Raw genomic sequence first — 22,008 nt, 5'->3', positions numbered from 1 at the left:
TGGGGCCCCTGCAGGGCCCGGGGCCTGGGGCAAATTGCCCCACTTGCCCCCTCCTCTGCGCGGCCCTGATGGCTGAAGCCCTTGGCCTTCAGCTTTGGCCCCGGGCATTGGGGCTTGGGCTTCAAGCCCTGGACCCCAGGAAGTCTAAGACAGCCCTGGCAACCCCATTAATATGGGGTCACGACTGACAGTTTGAGAACTGCTGCAGTAGAGAGAATACAATGTATCAGTCTTGGTTTACTTTTTTCTCTAGTCTCTTCAGTTTGTTGGTTCAAGTGTACAATATGAGATTGCACATTTAGGATTGTATATTTTGCCTTCTGTCTGCATATGTGTAGTAAAATGCTTCTCACACATGCTTTCTATCCCTACATTTCCATTTTGGTTTTATCGACCTTACATATCTTGTTGTACATCTCTGTAATTGCCATATCACAGCCTATGCTTTTATGTAGAGTGACTAATTGGTAAAGGTTTGCCACTGTATCTATTCTGTGTTCTCTATAGTGTCATTTATGCCACACAGCATTTTGCTGTACATGGTGTTAATAATGGTTTCTGGCTGATATGTTTAAAGCTAATGACTTGCTGAATATCCTTCATAAAACAAGTTGTTAAAACAATATTTTCTTCCATTGACTTTTGTTACTGTATTCATAAAATGTAAGTTTTTGTTTTGGATCAGAATTGTGTGTCCTTACTGGGCTTTCACAAGGGTGTTGTTCCATTTCTTATTGCTATAATATGATACAAAAATATGTGTAAAGGATCACAAGTAACATTCTTTAAGAAAGATGTTCTCTCTGTGTATAATGTTATTCAGATGTACTCATGGTAAATATCCATGATAATGTTCCTTTTAAATGGCCAGAACTCAAGTTAGACCTATACCAGGCAGATTTAAATTACAGACTGGTATTTTTCAAAACTTTCCATGTTTTTTTTCCTTCTCCTCACTCAATACACTCTATGCAGTTTTCATTTTTGAGGCAGGAATATCTGATTCCTTTTAATCCCATAACTTTTCCGTATTCCAAACCTCCAACAGTGCCATGAAGAGGGAATCGGTTGTATTTTTGAGGACAGGGCCTAAGTGAATTTACTCTTTTTTATAGTTTGTCCCTTGCATTCCTAATCGAAATCTCATTAAATGTCCGGAATTGGTTACTGAAGGTGATGGTCATCCCATTTTAAGTAATTCCTCATCAGAATTACTGTCATGTAGGAAAGTAAAATGGAATCTTTCTAAATACAGACTCCTTAATTCAAGGCAGACTTCGCTACACTTCCTAATAACATACAAATATAATCTGAACAAGAAAATCATTACCAGCTCTATATGCCTGCATCTATAATAACTTGGACCAACCAAGCCTGCACACTCAAAAGTTAAGCACTTGTGTGTTTGCAGGATCAGAGCCCAGCATGGTAGCTCTGAACTTAAGAGTAGGGCTGCAACAAAACATACCACGTGCCTTATTCCGTTAACATGGTGCTTTTATTTGTTAAATTAAACCATGATACTAAACTGTAATTTATTTGGCAGAAAAATTCTGTATTTCTAAATTTTCCTAAAGTCAAAATACTAGAATCTGAAAGGAACAAAGATTAGATTTATGTGCAGCATGCATATTGTATATATGCAGCTATCTGTGCGTTACAAAGCTTTAACCCAACTTGCCTCCTGTATAAAACAACTTGTTGTTTATTACTGAAAGCTTCATCAGCATCAAAATTAGTAGTCTATAAATACACAGAGAGAAATTTCATAGTTAAAGGAATTTATTTGTTAAGCGGTTTTCACAGTAATAGAAAAATGAAAGGCATATGCATTGACAGGCAAAAACGCTGAGTTTACATGAGCAACAAGGCATCAGCATATAAATCCCAGTTCTGTTATTCGTTTTGTTCAATCACCTGTGAAAAGGGCCTTAATCTGTAATTGTTTGTGACAAAACGTATTACAGTGTGTTTATGTCCTTCAACTTCTGCCCATGTAGCAGTCAGTCACTTTGTCTTGGGCAATCTGTGCCTGTGGAAAGCAGCTGAAAATCTCTGTCTTCACATGAATGCAAAAGTCCTTCTAAAGAACTCCCTCTGGGAATGTGCACAATAATATCAGAACATGAACTAGCTTGAAGTCACAGACATTGACAGTCTCTGCCTATGGGGATATTGGAGATGGTGGAGGCGTCCTGAAAAATACTGCACTTGACTTTTTTTTTTTTTTTAATCCTTTCACAGGACAAGTGTTGCACAAGGGATTACAAAGTCAATGGCTAGTTCCTGTTTAAATACTACATGTATTTATAGTGAGTCCTGCAATAGTAAGAATCAATCACCTACTAATGCTCCATGACTAGTCATGCACCAAGCAGCTCAGCCCTACATTTCGAAATATATAGTATCAAGAGAGTAATTTTTTTAAAAATAAAATGAAGCCGATTTATTTAGGAAAAGCCATTCAGACACAATAGGCAAAGTAAACACAATCATGGACATTTCAACAGCTACAGTACAGACTTGTGACATTTAAAAAAAAAAGAAAGGATTTGAGGGGATTTTATTCTCTTTTAAAGATAATGCATTTGAGGCTGTAAATTGGTAGGTATTATTCATAATAAGTGAATCTACTGTTTTCCTGATTGGCTAGCTTGATGGGTCAAGTACATAGAGCTGTTGAAGGCTCCTTTCCGTGGCCCCAGGCCAAGTGGTTTGCTGATGGAAAGCTGGCAGCTGATACTACTTTTTGGTGAGAAGACAGCTGGTGGGATCTGGCCAAATACTAGTACGTTCATTAGACTGCTGAAAGAATGTCAGGTTGAATCATATTTACACCCCTGGTTATTCTTTATATGCAAATATTTGAGCAAATTGGTTATTTGTGTGAACAAAAACACATCTTCAGTAGTGAAATTCACTTCTGTGCAGAGGGCTGCTCAAGCCCATGCAGTACTTAAATCTTGCTAAACTCCTACTTTTGAGGGCTAAATTGGGACACATTGGTGGCATCTGCATGGGCTAAATTTCACATCAAGTATCTCAATATTCACATGTGAATAAGGGCATTAATGCATAAAACCAAACATTCTCTGTTTGTTATTCTTTGCTCATCATTTGTTGTTCTCCTGTTTCAGCCACCCAGTCAGAATATATACCATGTGATTTAGGTAATCAATCACACACCAAAAAACAAAAGCCAAGCATTGAATAGTTGAAGCAAATAGTTCATCAATGCCCCATAGACTGAAATTTGCTTGTATAAACTGTTAGCAAATACTGGTGAATAACTTGTATGCTTGTAGGAATCAGGATCAGTTTGCTAATGATTTGCAGACAGAAAAAATGGGCCAAGTTTGTCATTGCTATTCACACTAAATAATTACACCAGCTGTACTTTCTTTTCTTCCTAACCTCTCCTAAATGTTTCAGATTTTGAGTATACACGCATACAGTTCAACCAAGTCTTCTCCTGAAAAAAATCTCATGTTGTAAAATCTGGGTGTACAAATTTACTATGAAAAATTAGAATGATGTGTGGTAACTTCCCCAAGTGTATTCTGAAATGTATAAGGTTTGCAAGTCAAGAAAACACATAACATATGTTAAAGAATTAAATGTTTTATGCATGAATATTGATGAGATGTTTTTGTGCCTGACTATAATTTTATGTATCTCACATGGTATGAAAGAGCTGTGAGCCACACAGTGATAGAAGTAAGTCATTTTGTATTTTAAATCTAGTTATATCTCTTTATGAGGGTCCTGTTCTTAAATCTGTGCCAATACTTTCCCAAGCTCCAATCGTCATGAGTAGATGCCCTAGCTTTCAATTCTTACTTCTGGACAAGAAATAAAAAATAAAATAACACCAAAACCCCCAAACAGGTGGAAAGCACTTTCTTATACATGTTTCAGAGTAGCAGCCGTGTTAGTCTGTATCCGCAAAAATAACAGGAGTACTTGTGGCACCTTAGAGACTAACAAATTTATTAGAGCATAAGCTTTCGTGGGCTACAACCCACTTCTTCGGATGCATCCGAAGAAGTGGGTTGTAGCCCACGAAAGCTTATGCTCTAATAAATTTGTTAGTCTCTAAGGTGCCACAAGTACTCCTGTTATTTCTTATACATGTTATCCATTAGTGTCAAATAAGCTTAGAAAATGTTTCCAACTTGCAGATGCAGAGCATAACCCAAGGGAGGGTGATGCAATACAACAGATGTCGTATAAACACCATACAGAGCAACAGCCTTTGTATTTCTGACTATTGCCGATATTCTGAGAAGATAATATTCTTTTTCTTGTAAGAGGGAGTCTTCTTCTTATAGTGCTTAGGGCCAAATCCTCCTCAGCTCCCCCAGAAGGTCCTCAGTTCAGCATGTCTACTATAGAACAAAGCAACAAGATGATTAATAACTGAAATAAGAGACAATCTTTTGTGCTTTCAGTCTATGTATGGAATTTGCAATTTCGGGTGTCTTCTCCTTTGAGTAGCTTTTTAATAAATAATAACAATAAAAAGTCCACTTGTTTCAGACAGACACCAGTATGTAATAGATTCAAAGCTTTAATGTTTCAATTACCTTTACGATATTTAATTAGTTCTTTTATTAGGCAGTTAAAGTTACAACCCCCCAAATTCTTAAACATTTGTTACTGCATTTTGTTAGTTTTAAACAAGTTACCTTGGAAAAATGAAAATATTTTAACTGCACAGTTCATATTGATGGTTAATTACATTGCCCCTCTGACAAGTTTTCTGACACTAGATAAGACATTATCTGAGTTCATTACCGCAAGATTCACCTATTTTATCAAATGAGTTGAGCATCAGTAATTCAGGCAGTGATTAGATGAAGTGCAAAATAGCCTCTGGCCATTAAAGTGTATATTTAAAAGCACTTTAGAACAAATGCACCACTTGCAACAGTACTTTTTGTTTTAGACGTTAGCATGTTTTCCAAGATAAAGCAACCTTGTAATCTAAGGGAATTGTAATCCTCTTTTAAACATATCATCACTCTGGTGGGAAGTTTTTAACCATGCTATTTGTTTCTGGGCATGTGTAAATTCAGAAGAGTCAGGGTTAATGTAACTTTTGCATGGGTTTCAAATTTGTCACACTGGGGTGTTCCAGAGACTGGCTTATGCCTTTGTTCTTACTAAAATACCACAACAAAAAGCATTCCTGTGGCATTTTTTGTTTACTGAACATGCTTAACAGTTAGTTAACATGAAAAGAAACTGCTTTTTTTGTGGTATTTGTACCAGAGGGGTCTTTCTTCTATTATGTGCTGTGTTCAAGGAACTACTCACTGAAAACACTGAAGAAAGAGATACTGCGAGAAAACATTTTCTTGTGGTAATCACAGATGTAAATAATATGTGCCTTTCTTTTGGAAATTCTATGACACACAAGTTTGTTGTGGTCATAAAGAAATGGTGTATGAGTGTGAGAGGTGCAGATCATTTCAGAATAGGAAGACAATGAGGTTAAAAAGTAGGGAATATAGGGACTAATAAAGACATATTTCCAGAAGGTTTAGCATCCCCTCTCTCTTTCCATATATAATGTGTGTGTGTCTGTGTACGCGTGCGTGTGTATTTCCAAATGTAAAGGATATTTAGAAAATTAATGGAAAATGTCCTGAAAAAAAGACTCTTATTGCAAGTCTGTTTTTTCTTTATATTGGGTATATTTATTGTCCAGATGAACTATTATGCTTGACCCAAAACCGATCCTCTCATTTCTATCTCAAGAGTGATTATTTTTTCTGTTCGGTAAACTCTGATTATACAAATGTCTGAGGTTTGTGATGCTGCAGCTTCTCCATTCTGGCGGAGCTCCTGTTGTGCGGTTTTGCTCCCCTGCAGTTGGGCTGCATTCTTATGGAGCACTGAAGCTCTGCAGAAGCTTGTCTCCAGTGCCATGGAGCTCCTCAGCTGCTGATGGTCTGTGGCCCTGGAGAATTTATATTAGGATCTCTGGAGAACTGAAACAAAAACTCCACTCCTCAACTGATTGGTATTGGTTTCTTCAGTTCAGCTACAGTTTGTTTATACACCAGGAACCAATAGCTTAGGAGAACTGTTGCCAGTAGGAGCCAATAAAAATTTTCCAGTGGAAATTTCCACTAGAGAGATGGGCTGAGAAATTGATCATGGGGGAAGTGAAAGGAGACAGTATCCTATCAACACAAAACACATGAATGTGGAGTATGCTGCTATTTAGTTGCACCCTGTTGAGATGACTAATTTCAGTGCTAAAAATTTTGCTTTCTCCCTTTCTCCCACCTTGCCCAATGCGTTTTTTGATCCCTGCTCCACTCCTTCATTCAGCTACACTGTTATTCCTTTGATCCAAATGGACTTCCCCCAATGAGGAAGCAAAATAAACTAAGAACTTGGTGTTATGTTGCTGTATTTCTTGAATCAGTTTTGTCAACAAATTAATGGCAAAACTTGCGACTTTTTACTCACTCCCAGTCCAGTAAGTCTGGGCTTTTAAGGGTTATTATGGCGCCTTGAGATCTCATGTTCAGAGCATCCTTTTTGAATTTGTAGCCTCTTGTCTAACATTGAAAATACATTCCATCTGCTACTGGCAGCATCCGGAGCGGCAGTGTCCTGGCCTCTCTGAAGCAGCAACAGCATCTTCTGGATGAAAGTACTTAGTGTTCACCATTCAGAATGTCAGTGACTTTACATTTTCAGGCTTCAGACTCACTCTTTGGTAAGCAAAAATGTGCCCAGCTGCACTGAAAATGTGTTCTAAGTATGTGCTGGAGGGAACACAGTTTAATTTCATAATAGTTGTTGTCATAACTGATCAGTTTTCATTTTTAAAACCAGTTTTGTTAAGTGTTTCCCCCCCCCAATCTTGCTCATGTTTTACTCTCAACTAAGCAGGCTTCCCCCAGCCAAGCTGGCAATGTTATGATAGTAGGTAGATTGAATCTATCAGCTTTTGAAACAGCAACAATTTGTTATTCCTCTGAGCTGAACATTGGTTTAGGGTATATCTGCATTTCAAGTGAAGGTGGAATTGTAGCATGGGTATACCTACTCATGCTAGCTTTCATTTAGCTAGTGCAGTTAACAGTATCAGTGAAAATGTGTGGCATGGGTTTCAGCATTTGCTAGCAAATGAAGTCCATACCCAGGTACCCCCAGCAGGCTTCTGCTCCGGTTGCTAGCTCATTCCAAAGCCCATGCTGTCACATCGTCACTACTATTGTTACCTATGCTAGCTAAATTAAATCTAAGGGTATGTCTACACTGAGAAGTTGTCGACAAAACTTTTGTCTTTCACGAGAACTTAAAAAAGCCCTCCCGCGAAAGACAAAAGTTTTGCCAATGCACGTGGCAGTGTGAATGCGGCTTTGTCCTGCCGACAAAGCTAACACCACTTGTGGGGCTGGAAGTATTTTGTCAGCAAAAGTGCTGACAAAGTACCGACAAAGAGTGTTTACACACGCTGACTTTTAGCGACAAGGTGACAGCCTTGTTGCTAAAAGCTGCATGGTGTAGACAAGCCCTAATTCAGGTATGCCTTCCTGTGCTACTATCACACCTTCACTTTCAGTGTAGATATGCTAAGAGAGGAGCAATTGTATACTACTAGCTACTTACCAGCAGGAGGGGGATAACGGTGAGTGCTGTACTGTGTGGAGCATTCTGATGTCATTGTTGTATCTGGTATATAAAGCATTCAGCACTCTACAACAGAAAAAAAAATGTCATGATCTTCAACACATCTGATGGTTTTCAGTGTCAGTGAGAAGACTGATCGCTTGTATTATGTAACTGATCCTTAAATTGTTTTTCACAAACTACATGAGTGACTTCCTCTAAAGGTTATAGAATCTTGTATAAGTATTTTGTAAAACCTCATTTCCCACAAGCTGTAAAGCCATCTTCTCTTATGCCTAGTCTATATATGTGGGGGTGGGGGGTTTACTGCTCCACAAGCATTTTCAATAGGAAAAAGTGGTGTTCCATTGTGTTTGCATTTCTTCTTTTAATTTATGTGTGTGTATGTACATTGCTTTTCTCCTGCAGTTCTCAAAGAGTTTTATGGCCCATTACTGAGTGACTAAAATGGGTGCAGATTTTGCAAGCCTCTGCCAGAAGATGTTTATTACTCTCATCATTCTTACGAAAATCATGTTCCAGCAGGTTCAGGCACTGTGCAAAACATGGCACATGTGTGAATTGGCCATTTCACACCACTCTTACAATATTATCAGCAATAATAAAACCAGGGGGAAGGCCTCGGGGAAGGGGATATACACCACACATTAATTTGGTCATGAAGTTTTGATATGTGATCTTTGTTAAAACCAGAGATGCAAACAGCAGCTTAGCTTGTTTTCAGAAGTCACTGTCAATTGCTGAGGGAGATAGCTAGCTGAGATACTAATGTAGTCAACTGTTTGTCCATTTGTCCATATTTACTGTTATGTGGATGTGCTATCATTCTGTCTTAAGGGTTGGTTTATTAAGTTTGAGACGGTGCTTTAAACAGATGTTCAGTATGCCATAGACTGATGCAAAATATACTCTAGATGGTATTTTAAACTTCTGTTGTATAGCAAAGAATATTGCTGGTAAGCACAACATAGGTATTTGGCTGGTGTGAATATTGCAGGCATGCTGATAGAATACATTCATGCAATAAGGCATCCAAGATGTATCTTTTCTTCTTTGCTGTGTTAATGGTATCTATATTGCAAACAACCCTGTCTTTTATCTCCTTCATGCAGTTCACAGTTACTGCTATTTACTCTTCTTGGAGACAGACTTTTTATTTGTCTTTCCAGTTGCTGTATCTCCTCACCATGTTCCCTGAACACCCTATTTCTTCTATGCTCTGCTTAGGCATGAATAGCAGAGTCTAGAATTGCTTCTAATGATTCTGTTTGAGCTTTGGGGATTTTTTGCTGCATTTTTAGCAGATACAGTTTCTGCTACTTAGACAATTTGCTTCATAGATTTTAAGGCCATAAGGGATCATTGTGATAATTTAGTCTGACTTCCTGTATAACACAGGCCATAGAATGTTGTTTTTGTTGTTTTTACCCAGTAAAGTGGGTTCCTGTAACTTGACCGTCCTGGTACTCAACTGGAGAAAAATGGTACAATAGTTTCTTTTCTCCTATTTCTGCAATTTCACCATGTATGGAGGCAACCCTGATTTCTCCTTCTTTTGCCAATACGTTTACGAGGCAGGCACACAAACCAGTCTATGATAAAAAAAATGTCTATGCAAAGTCTTTTACAGGATTACCAAAATGGTCCACAAAGGAGATTCAAACAAGTTCCTATAAATCCTCTTCCAACATTGCTTTCACTGAGTCCATTTGTTAGCTTCCTAGGGTTCAAGGCATAGAGCCAGTTCATTCATCCTCTGGTAAACTCCCACACTTCCTGTCCAGTTGCCCCACTTCAGCTTATGAAGCTTTGATAAACTTCTTGTAACATATAGTGGGTCTAAAGGTGGACTCAATCGTTAAACTTGTCCTCCTCCTGTCTTCTTCACCTACTTACGTTTAAAAGGAGTCATTTGCAACTGTTCTTCCAAAGAAGAAGCTGGAGAGCATTAAACACCATTCCCAATTTATTATCCATATAGAGGTTATTCCTATGAGGGGCAGTCATGCACCAGGACCCCATTGTGCAAGGCACAAACATTAAAAAAAAGACAGTACCTGCCCCAAAGAGCTTGTGCACTCAAAATCCTTTTCCTGATCAAGAGGCTAGTGATATAACCCTGCTAGTATATTTACATTCTTATAATTTGGGATTTGTATGCCTATAGAGTCTACTGAACCTACTAGAATATTCTAGATTCTAGAATATAGTCCTCTCTACTCATTATATTTTAGGTATAGTGTCCTTCTCTTGCATCTATGATCATCTTCCTCAACTGCAGGACTAGGGTAGCCAGTTGTGACTTCTCTACAATATCCACATATGCTATCTCTAGAAATACTTGTTTCTCTCTGATTCTCCAGTCCAGCAACTCTGGACTCAGGATGCTGTACTTGGGCTCTGAGGGTCATGAGCTGTTTGCACCAGGTTGGGGTCAGACACATCTATCTAACCTCTTCTTTGAAAGCTCTGGGGAAAATAACATTGGAAGAGAGATCTGCTGTTCAAATTCAAGCCCTCCCAATTCATTTGACTTAGCACCAATTTAGAGAGGGTAATAAGTCAAAAATATGCCTGGAAGGTTACGTTACATATGTAAAGTTATGTTTCCAAAGTTCCTCATTGCATGAAAATGTGTATGTTTAAAACATCTGAACCAAACCCACGTCTAACAGCTAATACATTTTAAAGATTTTGGATTTTCAAAGCCTTTTGTGAGGTTCCCCTTTGCTAGTTGCCTGCAGGGGAGGTGAGATAGGTTTCTAACCTTTGCAGCTGGCTCAATGAAAGAGCAGGAGGAAGAACACAGAGGCAGAAAGAGATCTCAATTTTCAACTTGTTGAGTGATCTTTGAAGGGCTTCCTGAATAAAAACCTTTAAAGAGAACCCCATACTACACGATCTGCATTTTGTCAATCAGGCTCACAATCGCCAGAGGAGGTAAAATGCATAGATCTACAGTAAAGGTGGGATTCCCTAGTTTTAGCTATTGTGTTTTCTGTTCCCTTTATACCAGTTGCTATGTCTGGAGAACCATGATTGACAAGCCTGTTCCAACACAGTTGTTGGTTTCAGTGTCCACCCTCGAAATGGACTCTTAATAACAGGAATAGTCCATGCTGCAGACTACCCTCTATAGCAGTCTATAGAATGGTTTCTCAACAGTTCTAACACACACGTTTCATATACAGTTTTAACACAGTGTGGATGCAAAGTCTTTTTCACCTGTGCTAGGATGTAACTGTGTTTCCATGAGCACATACCATGGTGTATCGAGAATCATTGCCTCTGACTAAGCAAGCCAGTTTGAAGAGCTCTTGAGCTTTTGGTGTGCAGGAGCAAAAGGGAGGGTTGCAAAGAAGACTTCAGCGGTGGTTTGTATAGAATAATTTTCTATTTTATAGCAAGTGTTAGGAGAAGATCCTTTCCTGCCAGAACTCCATCAGTCATTCCATTTTTGTAACTAGAATTTAGAATCTTTTAAAGGGTCTCTCACTGTATTCCCAGATTCTTTGCCTGTCCCACCATGGCATGCTGCTGTCTGTAGTTATGGAAGAAACATTTCTTCTCACCAATTGACAGGAGGCAATGCTGAGTCAGCATTTACCTGTCCTGGGATAGCAGGACTAGCAGCAGCACTACCATCTTTTACAGGCTTCATGAATACAGATCTTTAAAGAGAATCCCATTGATGCACATGCTCTGCACTTTGTCAGTCAGGCTCGTGGTCTTTGTAAGAGATGGGATTCAGATCCCTATGGTAAGGACGAGCTTAGCGAGAAGCATTCTCCAGAGGCTATGGCACTGGACTGGGAATCTGGGTTCTTTTCCTGGCTCTGTGGCTCACCAGCTGTATGAACACAGGCCAATCGAATTTCAATAATGTCTCAGTCCCATTTTCAAAAGTGGAAGTATCCTTGAAAGTTATTGTCGCAGCTCCAGATGAGCACCCCCTCTTGGCCACTCACCAGACTGCTGTGAGGGGAATCATCTCACTGGACCTCATGTGCTTTAGGCCTCCAGAGTCTGAACTGAGTCCAGGTAATGCCCCTGCTTTGGGTTCTCTAGGCACTCTCAGGGTGCAGATCTTCTGTTTAGCACCCCCTCTTGAGAGCTGAGACTTCACAGTCCAGGTGCTCAGCCCCGTCACAAGTGCTGACACCTCAGATTCTTCGACATAGCCTCTCCCAGAACTCCAGCCATGTAGGTGTTCTGGGTCAACAGGTAAATTGGTCAAGGGCGCATGATAGGTGTAACACACAACACAGAGACAGACTTTGGAAAGGATCCTAAACCATCATTTCTCTTTCCTTAGGTGCACGAGAAATACACAGATCAGTACAAAAATAATAAGCCCTACACACATTTCCCTGCCTCAGTTTCTTCACATTCCAGAGCATTTTGGGGGCTGGACTCAGAATCCTCTGTCAGCATCCAGGTTACTTCTGCTCCAGCTGATTGTTTGTTTTCGCTGTTTTGGAGCTTCTCTCTGTCTCTCCTGGTCCAGCTTTGACACTGATTGGTCCTGCAGCTATAAACTGAGCCTCCCGTGCTATGAAAGCATGCCCAATCTCTTGCTCTCTCTTCTGCCCAAAGGTTCCTATGTGGCTCTGTGAGTCTTTCAAGTTTATATGTTCCACCACCACCTGGTTCCCTTGTTCTGCTGCTGGTAACTTCCCACTCTCCAAACCCAGCCCACTACAGATAAACTGGAAGAACTGGCTTATTCTATCTCCAGCCAACCTCCTTAGCACACCTATTGAATGATGAGAGTATCATCATTAAGGTTAACTACTATCCATTGTATCTAGTCTGGGAGAGATGTGCTTAGATGTGGATAGACATAGTTGCATTCCATGATATAGGAATTTTCATAAGAACAATTCACAGTATCAACCAGAATTCATAAATTGTACAGATTCCCCAAATTGTCACAGTTGCATTGGCACTTTTGAAAATGTTACCCTTCACCACTCTATGCCTTGCTTCCACATCTGTAAAATGTGGATCATTATATTTGTATTTTGTAAAGCGCTTTTAGCTCAACAGAGGAAAAGCACAAAATATTTATTTATTTTATTACTGGGTGCAGCCACACAAGATCTCCACGAATAAAAGTGATATAGGATTAACACAGGAAATAATTGGTTATATAATTCCATAAGAACTGAGCCATTTATTTGTCTGATGCTTTTGCCAGACATTCCAGGTGTTCTCCCTTTCAAGAATTCAGTGTTAGTGAGATTCAGGCAGTTGGATGTTTTAATGGTTGTTGTGGGAGGGAACATGGGGGGGTGGAATAACAGAAAAACAGAAAAAGCTTTAACATGGTTGATTTGGGGGCTTTTTTTTAAAAAAAAAAAGTGTTTTTTTGTTTTGTTTTGTTTTTTTCCATTTATCTAAGCATTCATCACCTAGTATTTGGGTGCGGAACAATATTGAAAAATTAATGTATATAACTTGTTGCCCAACGTCAGCACTGGTAAGCTTCTGTGATTGTATTTGAACTGAATATTTCAGCAAATAGCATAGCAGCAATTGTAGAGCCCTGTCTATATTCTCTCTGCACTGTGAGCAGGGATTTTTCATTTCATACATCATTTACAGTTTGCCATAGTGGTTCCAGGCAGCCAGGATATATTTTCAACACAAAGATAAGAAAGAGAAATATATATCATTTGTTGTGGAAGTTGGGCACATTGGGCTCAAATTTAATTACATATAACATCAAAAGTTGCATTAGTAGGGGGAAAAAGTAAACTATCCTTAACTTAGAGTAAAAGATAACTTCTTTTTGCTGTTCAGAAGTTCTGAATAGGCCTGTTGGACAGTAATTTCACTGCTCTGCCCATCATAGAGTATATTCATAGCAAAGATGATGTACACACTTAATACAGGTATAATGCATGCATCACACAGCTGAGTATTTCAGGATATAACACAGTGCCTCATTCCATCTTGACAGAGTTGCTGCTTTAACTACACTGATTATTGTTAAAAAGTGCAGAGCCCATTCTTTTGAGTCCTGCAGAGTCTGCAGGTTCCTGCTGGGCAGGACAATGCATTAGAATGGGGGTTCCCAGCAGGTATCTGCAGACTCTGCAGGACCTGAATGACCTTACAGGAATAGCATCTGCACTTCCCTGTTTTTTTATTTTGTTCATGGCCCTGCCAGTGTGTCTCGATCCTGACCTGTAGTGAAGGGTTGGAGGATGATTTTTACTAATATATAAATGAAAATAAAATGAAAGGGTCTGATTCATCAGGTGCTGTGGGCCTTCACCTCCTACCAAACTCAAGTGGTGCTCAGCATTGCCTCTCGAGAGCAGAACCAGATAGTTCCTGACTCTGAAAAGTTTACTACTGAAATAGTTCAACTGAAAGTGGTTTTAAACTAGAGATCTAAAGGTTAAATGCTCTGTATTCCATTCTCAGGGTATGTCTACACTACGAAATTAGGTCGAATTTATAGAAGCCGGTTTTATAGAAATCGGTTGTATACAGCCGATTGTGTGTGTCCCCACATAAAATGCTCTAAGTGCATTAAGTCGGCGGACCGCGTCCACAGTACCGAGGCTAACGTCGACTTCTGGAGCGTTGCACTATGGGTAGCTATCCCACAGTTCCCGCAGTCTCCACCGCCCATTGGAATTCTGGGTTGAGATCTCAATGCCTGAATGATGCAAAACAGTGTCGCGGGGGGTTCTGGGTACATGTTGTCAGGCCCCTCCCCCTCCGTCAGAGCAACGGCAGACAATCGATTCGCGCCTTTTTACCTGGGTTACCTGTGCAGACAACATACCACGCCAAGCATGGAGCCCGCTCAGCTCAGCTCAGCTCACTGCCACCATATGTCATCTGGGTGCCAGCAGACGTGGTACTGCATTGCTACACAGCAGCAGCTAATTGCCTTTTGGCAGTAGACGGTGCAGTATGACTGGTAGCCTTCATCGGCGATCTGGGTGCTGGCAGACGTGGGGCTGGCAGACATGGGGCTGCATTGCTACACAGCAGCAGCCCCTTGCCTTTTGGTAGAAGATGGTGTATTACGACTGGTATCCGTCGTTGTCGTACTGCAGTGGCTGAAACTCCGTATGTCCCCCAGTCGCTGCCTTCCCAATGACGATGATGGCTATCAGTCGTAGTACGCTATTTTCTGCCAAGCACCCAGAAGATGCCGAGGGCTATCAGTCATGTTGCACCGTCGTCTGCCAGCTTAAGATGTAAAAAATAGATTTGTTCTGTATTCATTTGTTTCCCCCTCCCTCCGTGAAATTAACGGCCTGCTAAACCCAGGGTTTTGAGTTCAATCTTTGGGGGGGCCATTCTGTGTGACAGTTGTTTGTGTTTCTCCCTTATGCACAGCCACCTTTGTTGATTTTAATTCCCTGTACCTGTACGCCATGTCGTCACTCGCCGCTCCCTCCCTCCCTCCGTCCGTCAGATACTAGTTTCGCGCCTTTTTTCAGACCAGACGCCATAGCACTGGGATCATGGAGCCCGCTCAGATCACCGCGGCAATTATGAGCACTATGAACACCACACGCATTGTCCTGGAGTATATGCAGAGCCAGGACATGCCAAAGCAAAACCAGGACCAGCCGAGGAGGCGATTGCAGCGTGGCGGCGAGAGTGATGAGGAAATTGACGTGGACATAGACCTCTCACAAGGCACAGGCCCCAGCAATGTGCAAATCATGGTGTTACTGCCCCAGTAGCACCATGCCGTGGAACGCCGATTCTGGGCCCGGGAAACAAGCACAGACTGGTGGGACCGCATCGTGTTGCAGGTGTGGGACGATTCCCAGTGGCTGCGAAACTTTCACATGCGTAAGGGCACTTTCATGGAACTTTGTGACTTGCTTTCCCCTGCCCTGAAGCGCCAGAATACCAGGATGAGAGTAGCCCTCACAGTTGAGAAGCGAGTGGCAATAGCCCTGTGGAAGCTTGCAACGCCAGACAGCTACCGGTCAGTCGGGAATCAATTTGGAGTGGGCAAATCTACTGTGGGGGCTGCTGTGATCCAAGTTGCCAGGGCAATCAAAGACCTGCTGATATCAAGGGTAGTGACTCTGGGAAACTTGCAGGCCATAGTGGATGGCTTTGCTGCAATGGGATTCCCAAACTGTGGTGGGGCGATAGACGGAACCCATATCCCTATCTTGTCACCGGAGCACCAAGCCACCGAGTACATAAACCGCAAGGGGTACTTTTCAGTGCTGCTGCAAGCCCTGGTGGATCACAAGGGACGTTTCACCAACATCAACGTGGGATGGCCGGGAAAGGTACATGATGCTCGCGTCTTCAGGCACTCTGGTCTGTTTCGAAAGCTGGAGGAAGGGACTTTCTTCCCGGACCAGAAACTAACCGTTGGGGATGTTGAAATGCCTATCATGATCCTTGGGGACCCAGCCTACCCCTTAATGCCATGGCTCATGAAGCCGTACACAGGCAGCCTGGACAGGAGTCAGGACCTGTTCAACTACAGGCTGAGCAAGTGCCGAATGGTGGTGGAATGTGCATTTGGACGTTTAAAAGCGCGCTGGCGCAGCTTACTGACTCGCTCAGACCTCAGCGAAAAGAATATCCCCATTGTTATTGCTGCTTGCTGTGCGCTCCACAATATCTGTGAGAGTAAGGGGGAGACATTTATGGCGGGGTGGGAGGTTGAGGCAAATCGCCTGGCCGCTGATTACGCGCAGCCATACACCAGGGCGGTTAGAAGAGCACAGCAGGGCGCGGTGCGCATCAGAGAAGCTTTGAAAACGAGTTTTGTGACTGGCCAGGCTACGGTGTGAAACTTCTATTTGTTTCTCCTTGATGAACCCTCCGCCCCCCCCCCCCCACCCGGTTCACTCCACTTCCCTGTAAACCAACCACCCCTCCTCCCCTCCCCTCCTCGAGCACCGCTTGCAGAGGCAATAAAGTCATTGTTACTTCACATTCATGCATTCTTTATTAATTCATCACACAACTAGGGGGATAATTGCCAAGGTAGCCCGGGATGGGTGGGGGAGGAGGGAAGGAAAAGGACACACTGCAGTTTAAAACTTTAACTCTTATTGAAGGCCAGCCTTCTGATGCTCGGGCAATCACCTGGGGTGGAGTGACTGGGTGGCCGGAGGCCCCCCCACTGTGTTCTTGGGCGTCTGGGTGAGGAGGCTATGGAACTTGGGGAGGAGGGCTGTTGGTTACACAGGGGCTGTAGCGGCAGTCTCTGCTCCTGCTGCCTTTCCTGCAGCTCAACCATACGCTGGAGCATATCAGTTTGATGCTCCAGCAGCCAGAGCATCGACTCTTGCCTTCTGTCTGCAAGCTGACGCCACCTATCATCTTCAGCCCGCCACTTGCTCTGTTCATCCCGCGATTCAGCCCGTCACCTCTCCTCTCGTTCATATTGTGCTTTTCTGTAGTCTGACATTGACTGCCTCCACGCATTCTGCTGTGCTCTGTCAGCGTGGGAGGACATCTGGAGCTCCGAGAACATATCATCCCGAGTCTGCCGTTTTCTCCTTCTAATCTTCACTAGTCTCTGTGAAGGAGAAACATTTGCAGCTGGTGGAGGAGAAGGGAGAGGTGGTTAAAAAAGACACATTTTAGAGAACAATGGGTACACTCTTTTTCACGTTAAATTTTGCTGTTCACGTTACACAGCACATGTGCTTTCGTTACAAGGTCGCATTTTTCCTCTTATATTGAGGGCCTGCCTGTTTGGTGTGAGCGATCACTCACGCAGTGCCAGGCAACAGATTTCGGCTTGCAGGCAGCCATGGTAAGCCACAGTCTTTTGGCTTTTTTAACCTTCTTAACATGTGGGAATGGTTTCAAACAGTAGCGCCCTCATTTCCCATACCAAGCACCCATTGGGTTGGCCATTTAAAATGGGTTTGCAATGTAAAAGGAGGGGCTGCGGTTTCCGGGATAACATGCAGCACAAACCCAACTAACCCCCCTCCCACCCCACAGCCAATTCTCGGGGATGATCACTTCACCCCTCCCCCCCACCGCGTGGCTAACAGCGGGGAACATTTCTGTTCAGCAGAGCAGGAACGGGCACCTCTGAATGTCCCCTTAATAAAATTGCCCCATTTCAACCAGGTGACCGTGAATGATATCACTCTCCTGAGGATAACAAAGAGCGATAGGGAATGGATGTTGTCTGCATGCCAGCAAACACTGGGACCATACGCTGCCATGCTTTGTTATGCAATGATTCCAGACTACGTGCTACTGGCCTGGCGTGGCTAAGTGTCCTACCATGGTGGACGGGATAAGGCAGCCCTCCCCAGAAACCTTTTGCAAAGGCTTTGGGAGTACATGAAGGAGGGCTTTCTGGAGATGTCCCTGGAGGATTTCTGCTCCATCCCCATACACGTTAACAGACTTTTCCAGTAGCTGTACTGGCCGTGATTGCCAGGGCAAATTAATCATTAATCATTAAACACGCTTGCTTTTAAACCATGTGTAATATTTACAAAGGTACACTCACCAGAGGTCCCCTGTGTGCCCTCCGGGTCTGGGAGCACACCTTGGGTGAGTTCGGGGGTTACTGGTTCCAGGTCCAGGGTGATAAACATATCCTGGCAGTTGGGGAAACCAGTTTCTCCGCTTCCTTGCTGCTGTGAGCTATCTACATTATCTTCATCCTCATCTTCCTCGTACCCCGAACCCGCTTCCCTGTGTGTTTCTCCATTGAAGGAGTCAAAGCACACGGTTGGGGTAGTGGTGGCTGCACCCCCTAGCATGGCATGCAGCTCCGTGTAGAAGCGGCAGGTTTGCAGCTCTGCCCCGGACCTTCCGTTTGCCTCTCTGGCTTTGTGGTAGGCTTGCCTTAGCTCCTTAATTTTCACGCGGCACTGCTGTGCGTCCCTGTTATGGCCTCTGTCCTTCATGGCCTTGGAGACCTTTTCTAATATTTTGCCATTTCGTTTACTGCTACGGAGTTCAGCTAGCACTGATTCATCTCCCCATATGGCGAGCAGATCCCGTACCTCCCGTTCGGTCCATGCTGGAGCTCTTTTGCGATCCTGGGACTCCATCACGGTTACCTGTGCTGATGAGCTCTCTGTGGTCACCTGTGCTCTCCACGCTGGGCAAACAGGAAATGAAATTCAAACATTCGCGGGGCTTTTCCTGTCTACCTGGTCAGTGCATCTGAGTTGAGAGTGCTGTCCAGAGCGGTCACAATGAAGCAATGTGGGATAGCTCCCGGAGGCCAATAACGTCGAATTCCGTTCACACTACCCCAAATCCGACCCGCAAAGGCCGATTTTAGCGCTGATCCCCTCGTCGGAGGTGGAGTAAAGAAACCGGTTTAAAGGGCCTTTTAAGTCAAAAGAAAGGGCTTCGTCGTGTGGACGTGTCCAGGCTTAATTCGATTTAACGCTGCTAAAGTCGACCTAAACTCGTAGTGTAGACCAGGCCTCAGTTTCTTGAGCCATCTGCTCTCCTGGCCCTACATGTTTCAGTCACTGCCAGCTGTAACAAAACAAACATAGAACCCTAAACCCCAGTCTTGTCTGATTAATGTAAAGGAGGAAACGATTTGCAAATATTAAAAAGGCAAAGTTATGCTCTTGCAAACATATTGTTATACAAATCCGTGTAAGTCAGTGCAATTGGCCCTGTTTACTGCAGGTCAAATTCAGACCTAGTGTTCCTATATGAAGCATAATCTTCTAGAACTCAGTCCTGCCAAGGGAGAGAACTCTGCTGATAATCTGGCCAATACTTAAGTCCATCAATGCATTTAAAATTAAGCATGCAAATTGAGTGGTTTTTGGATTGGACTAGAGTGCTCAGCACCTACCATGATCAAACTCTTAAAAAATTGAGATCTATCAACATTTTTCCTAAGTAGAGCATTTTAACTCACCTTTAAAATAATCTTTTTTACTTACATATTATCGTATAATATTTTTAATGTTTAGCTATTGGTCCATCACATTCAGTTATATGTAGATCAAGATGGTAATTGATGAGCATTGGCCTTTTGAAGACTCAGAGATAAAAATGTTGAATAAGTAGTATGACAGGTTCGGTCACAGAGACCCCCTTGGGACTGTCACCTGATGTGCTGAGACTACCTCTGAGCCCATTTTCTCTGCCAGTTTGGGCCTTCAGAACCCTGCCTTGTTGAGCCACATATGCTAATCAGATGCAACACAGACTCAGGGTCTGACTCACACCCCCAAAGCTGCAGACTTAACTGAAAATGGATTAGCAAGTGCTCCTATCTCTAGTACCCAGACACCCAACTTCCAATGGGATCCAAATCCCAAATAAATCTGTTTTACTCTGTATAAAGCTTATACAGGGTAAACTCATAAATTGTCCACCCTCTATAACACTGATAGAGAGATATGCACAGCTGTTTGCTCCCCTAGGTATTAATTACTTACTCTGGGTTAATTAATAAGCACAAGTGATTTTATTAAGTATAAAAAGTAGGATTTAAGTAGTTCCAAGTAATAACAGACAGAACAAAGTAAGTTACCAAGCAAAATAAAACAAAACACGCAAGTCTAAGCCTAATACAGTAGGAAACTGAATACAGGTAAATCTCACCCTCAGAGATGTCCCAATAAGCTTTTTTCACAGACTAGACTCCTTCCTAGTCTGGGCCCAATCCTTTTCAGACCAGCGTTGTGGCTGTTTCAGTTTTGTTCCGGTTTCTTTCAGGCATCTCTTTGGGATGGAGAGGCCATCTCTTGAGCCAGCTGAAGAGAAAATGGAGAGGCTTCCAAGGCCTTTTATAGTCTCTCTCTTGTGGGCAGAAACCCCTTTGTTCTTCTGTGCAAAGTCACAGCAACAAGATGGCGTTTGTAGCCACCTGGGCAAGTCACATATCCATGAATGATTCAGCTTTTTGCAGGCCAATGCCATTGTTTACATGTTAGTTTGAACGTTCCCAGGAAAGCTCAGATGTGGATTGGCATCTCCCAAAGTCCATTGTCAGTTAAGTGTTTCTTGATTGGGCACTTACTCAGAATAGCCCTTTCTCAAGAAGCTGACCAAATGCTTCACGTTGGATCACAAAAACCCCCTTGGGAGCTGCCAACCAATGTGCAAAGACTACCCCTGCTCCTGTTTTCCCTGCCAGCTCAGGACTCCAGCACCCTGTCTTGCTGAATTAGACACTCCAGTCCACTTCAACACAGACCCAGGGTCTGAATCACTTGTCCCAAAGCTGCAAGTTTACCTGAAACCAGCTCACAGGAGTGTGCTTGTCTTTAGCACTCAGATGCCCAACTCCCAATGGGGTCTAAACCCAGATAAATCCGTTTTACCCTGCATAAAGTTTATGCAGGGCAAACTCATAAATTGTTCGCCCTCTATAACACTGATAGAGAGATATGCACAGTTGTTTGCTCCCCCAGGTATTAATACATACTCTGAGTAAGTTACTAAATAAAAAGTGATTTTATTAAATACAGACAGTAGGATTTAAGTAGTTCCAAGTAGTAACAGACAGAACAAAGTAAGTCACAAGCAAAATAAAATAAAATGCGCAAATCTATGCCTAATCAAACTAAATACAGATAATCTCACCCTCAGAGATGCTTCAGTAAGTTTTTCTCAGACTGGACACCTTCCAGGCCTGGGCACAATTCTTTCCCCTGGTACAGCTTTTGTTCCAGCTTAGGTGTTAGCTAGGGGATTCTCCATGATGGCTCCTCCCTCTCTCTCTTCTGTTGCACCCCTTTATATATCTTTTGCATAAGGCGGGAACCCTTTGTCCCTCTGGGTTTCCACCCCCCCTCACTGGAAAAGCACCAGGTTAAAGATGGATTCCAGTTCAGGTGACATGATCACATGTCACTGCAAGACTTCATTACTCACTTGCCAGCACACACATATACAGGGAGATTCACAGGTAAACAGCCATCTGCAGACAATGGGAGTCATCAAGATTCCAAACCATCATTAATGGCCCACACTTTACATAATTACAATAGGCCCTCAGAGTTACATTTTATATTTCTAGTTTTAGATACAAGAGTGGTACATTTATACAAATCAGATGATCATACTCAGTAGATTATAAGCTTTGTAATGATACCTTACAAGAGACCTTTTGCATGAAGCATATCCCAGTTACGTTACATTCACTTATTACCGTATTTTCTCTAAAACGATCCCAGTTACATTATATTGACTTATTATCAAGTTTTTATAAAACCATATGGACTGCACAACGTAACAAAGTGTTTCTTGATTGGGCACTTACTCAGAATAGCCCTTTCTCAAGAAGCTGACCAAATGCTTCACTGATGCTACTTAGAATCAAACACATTGAGATATAAGTACATAGCCAATATTCATAACTTCAAATACAAAAATGATACACAC

This window comes from Emys orbicularis, chromosome 8 (genome assembly GCF_028017835.1).
Source record: "Emys orbicularis isolate rEmyOrb1 chromosome 8, rEmyOrb1.hap1, whole genome shotgun sequence".
NCBI lineage: Eukaryota > Metazoa > Chordata > Testudines > Emydidae > Emys > Emys orbicularis.
Note: the sequence above shows the minus strand (reverse complement) of the source record.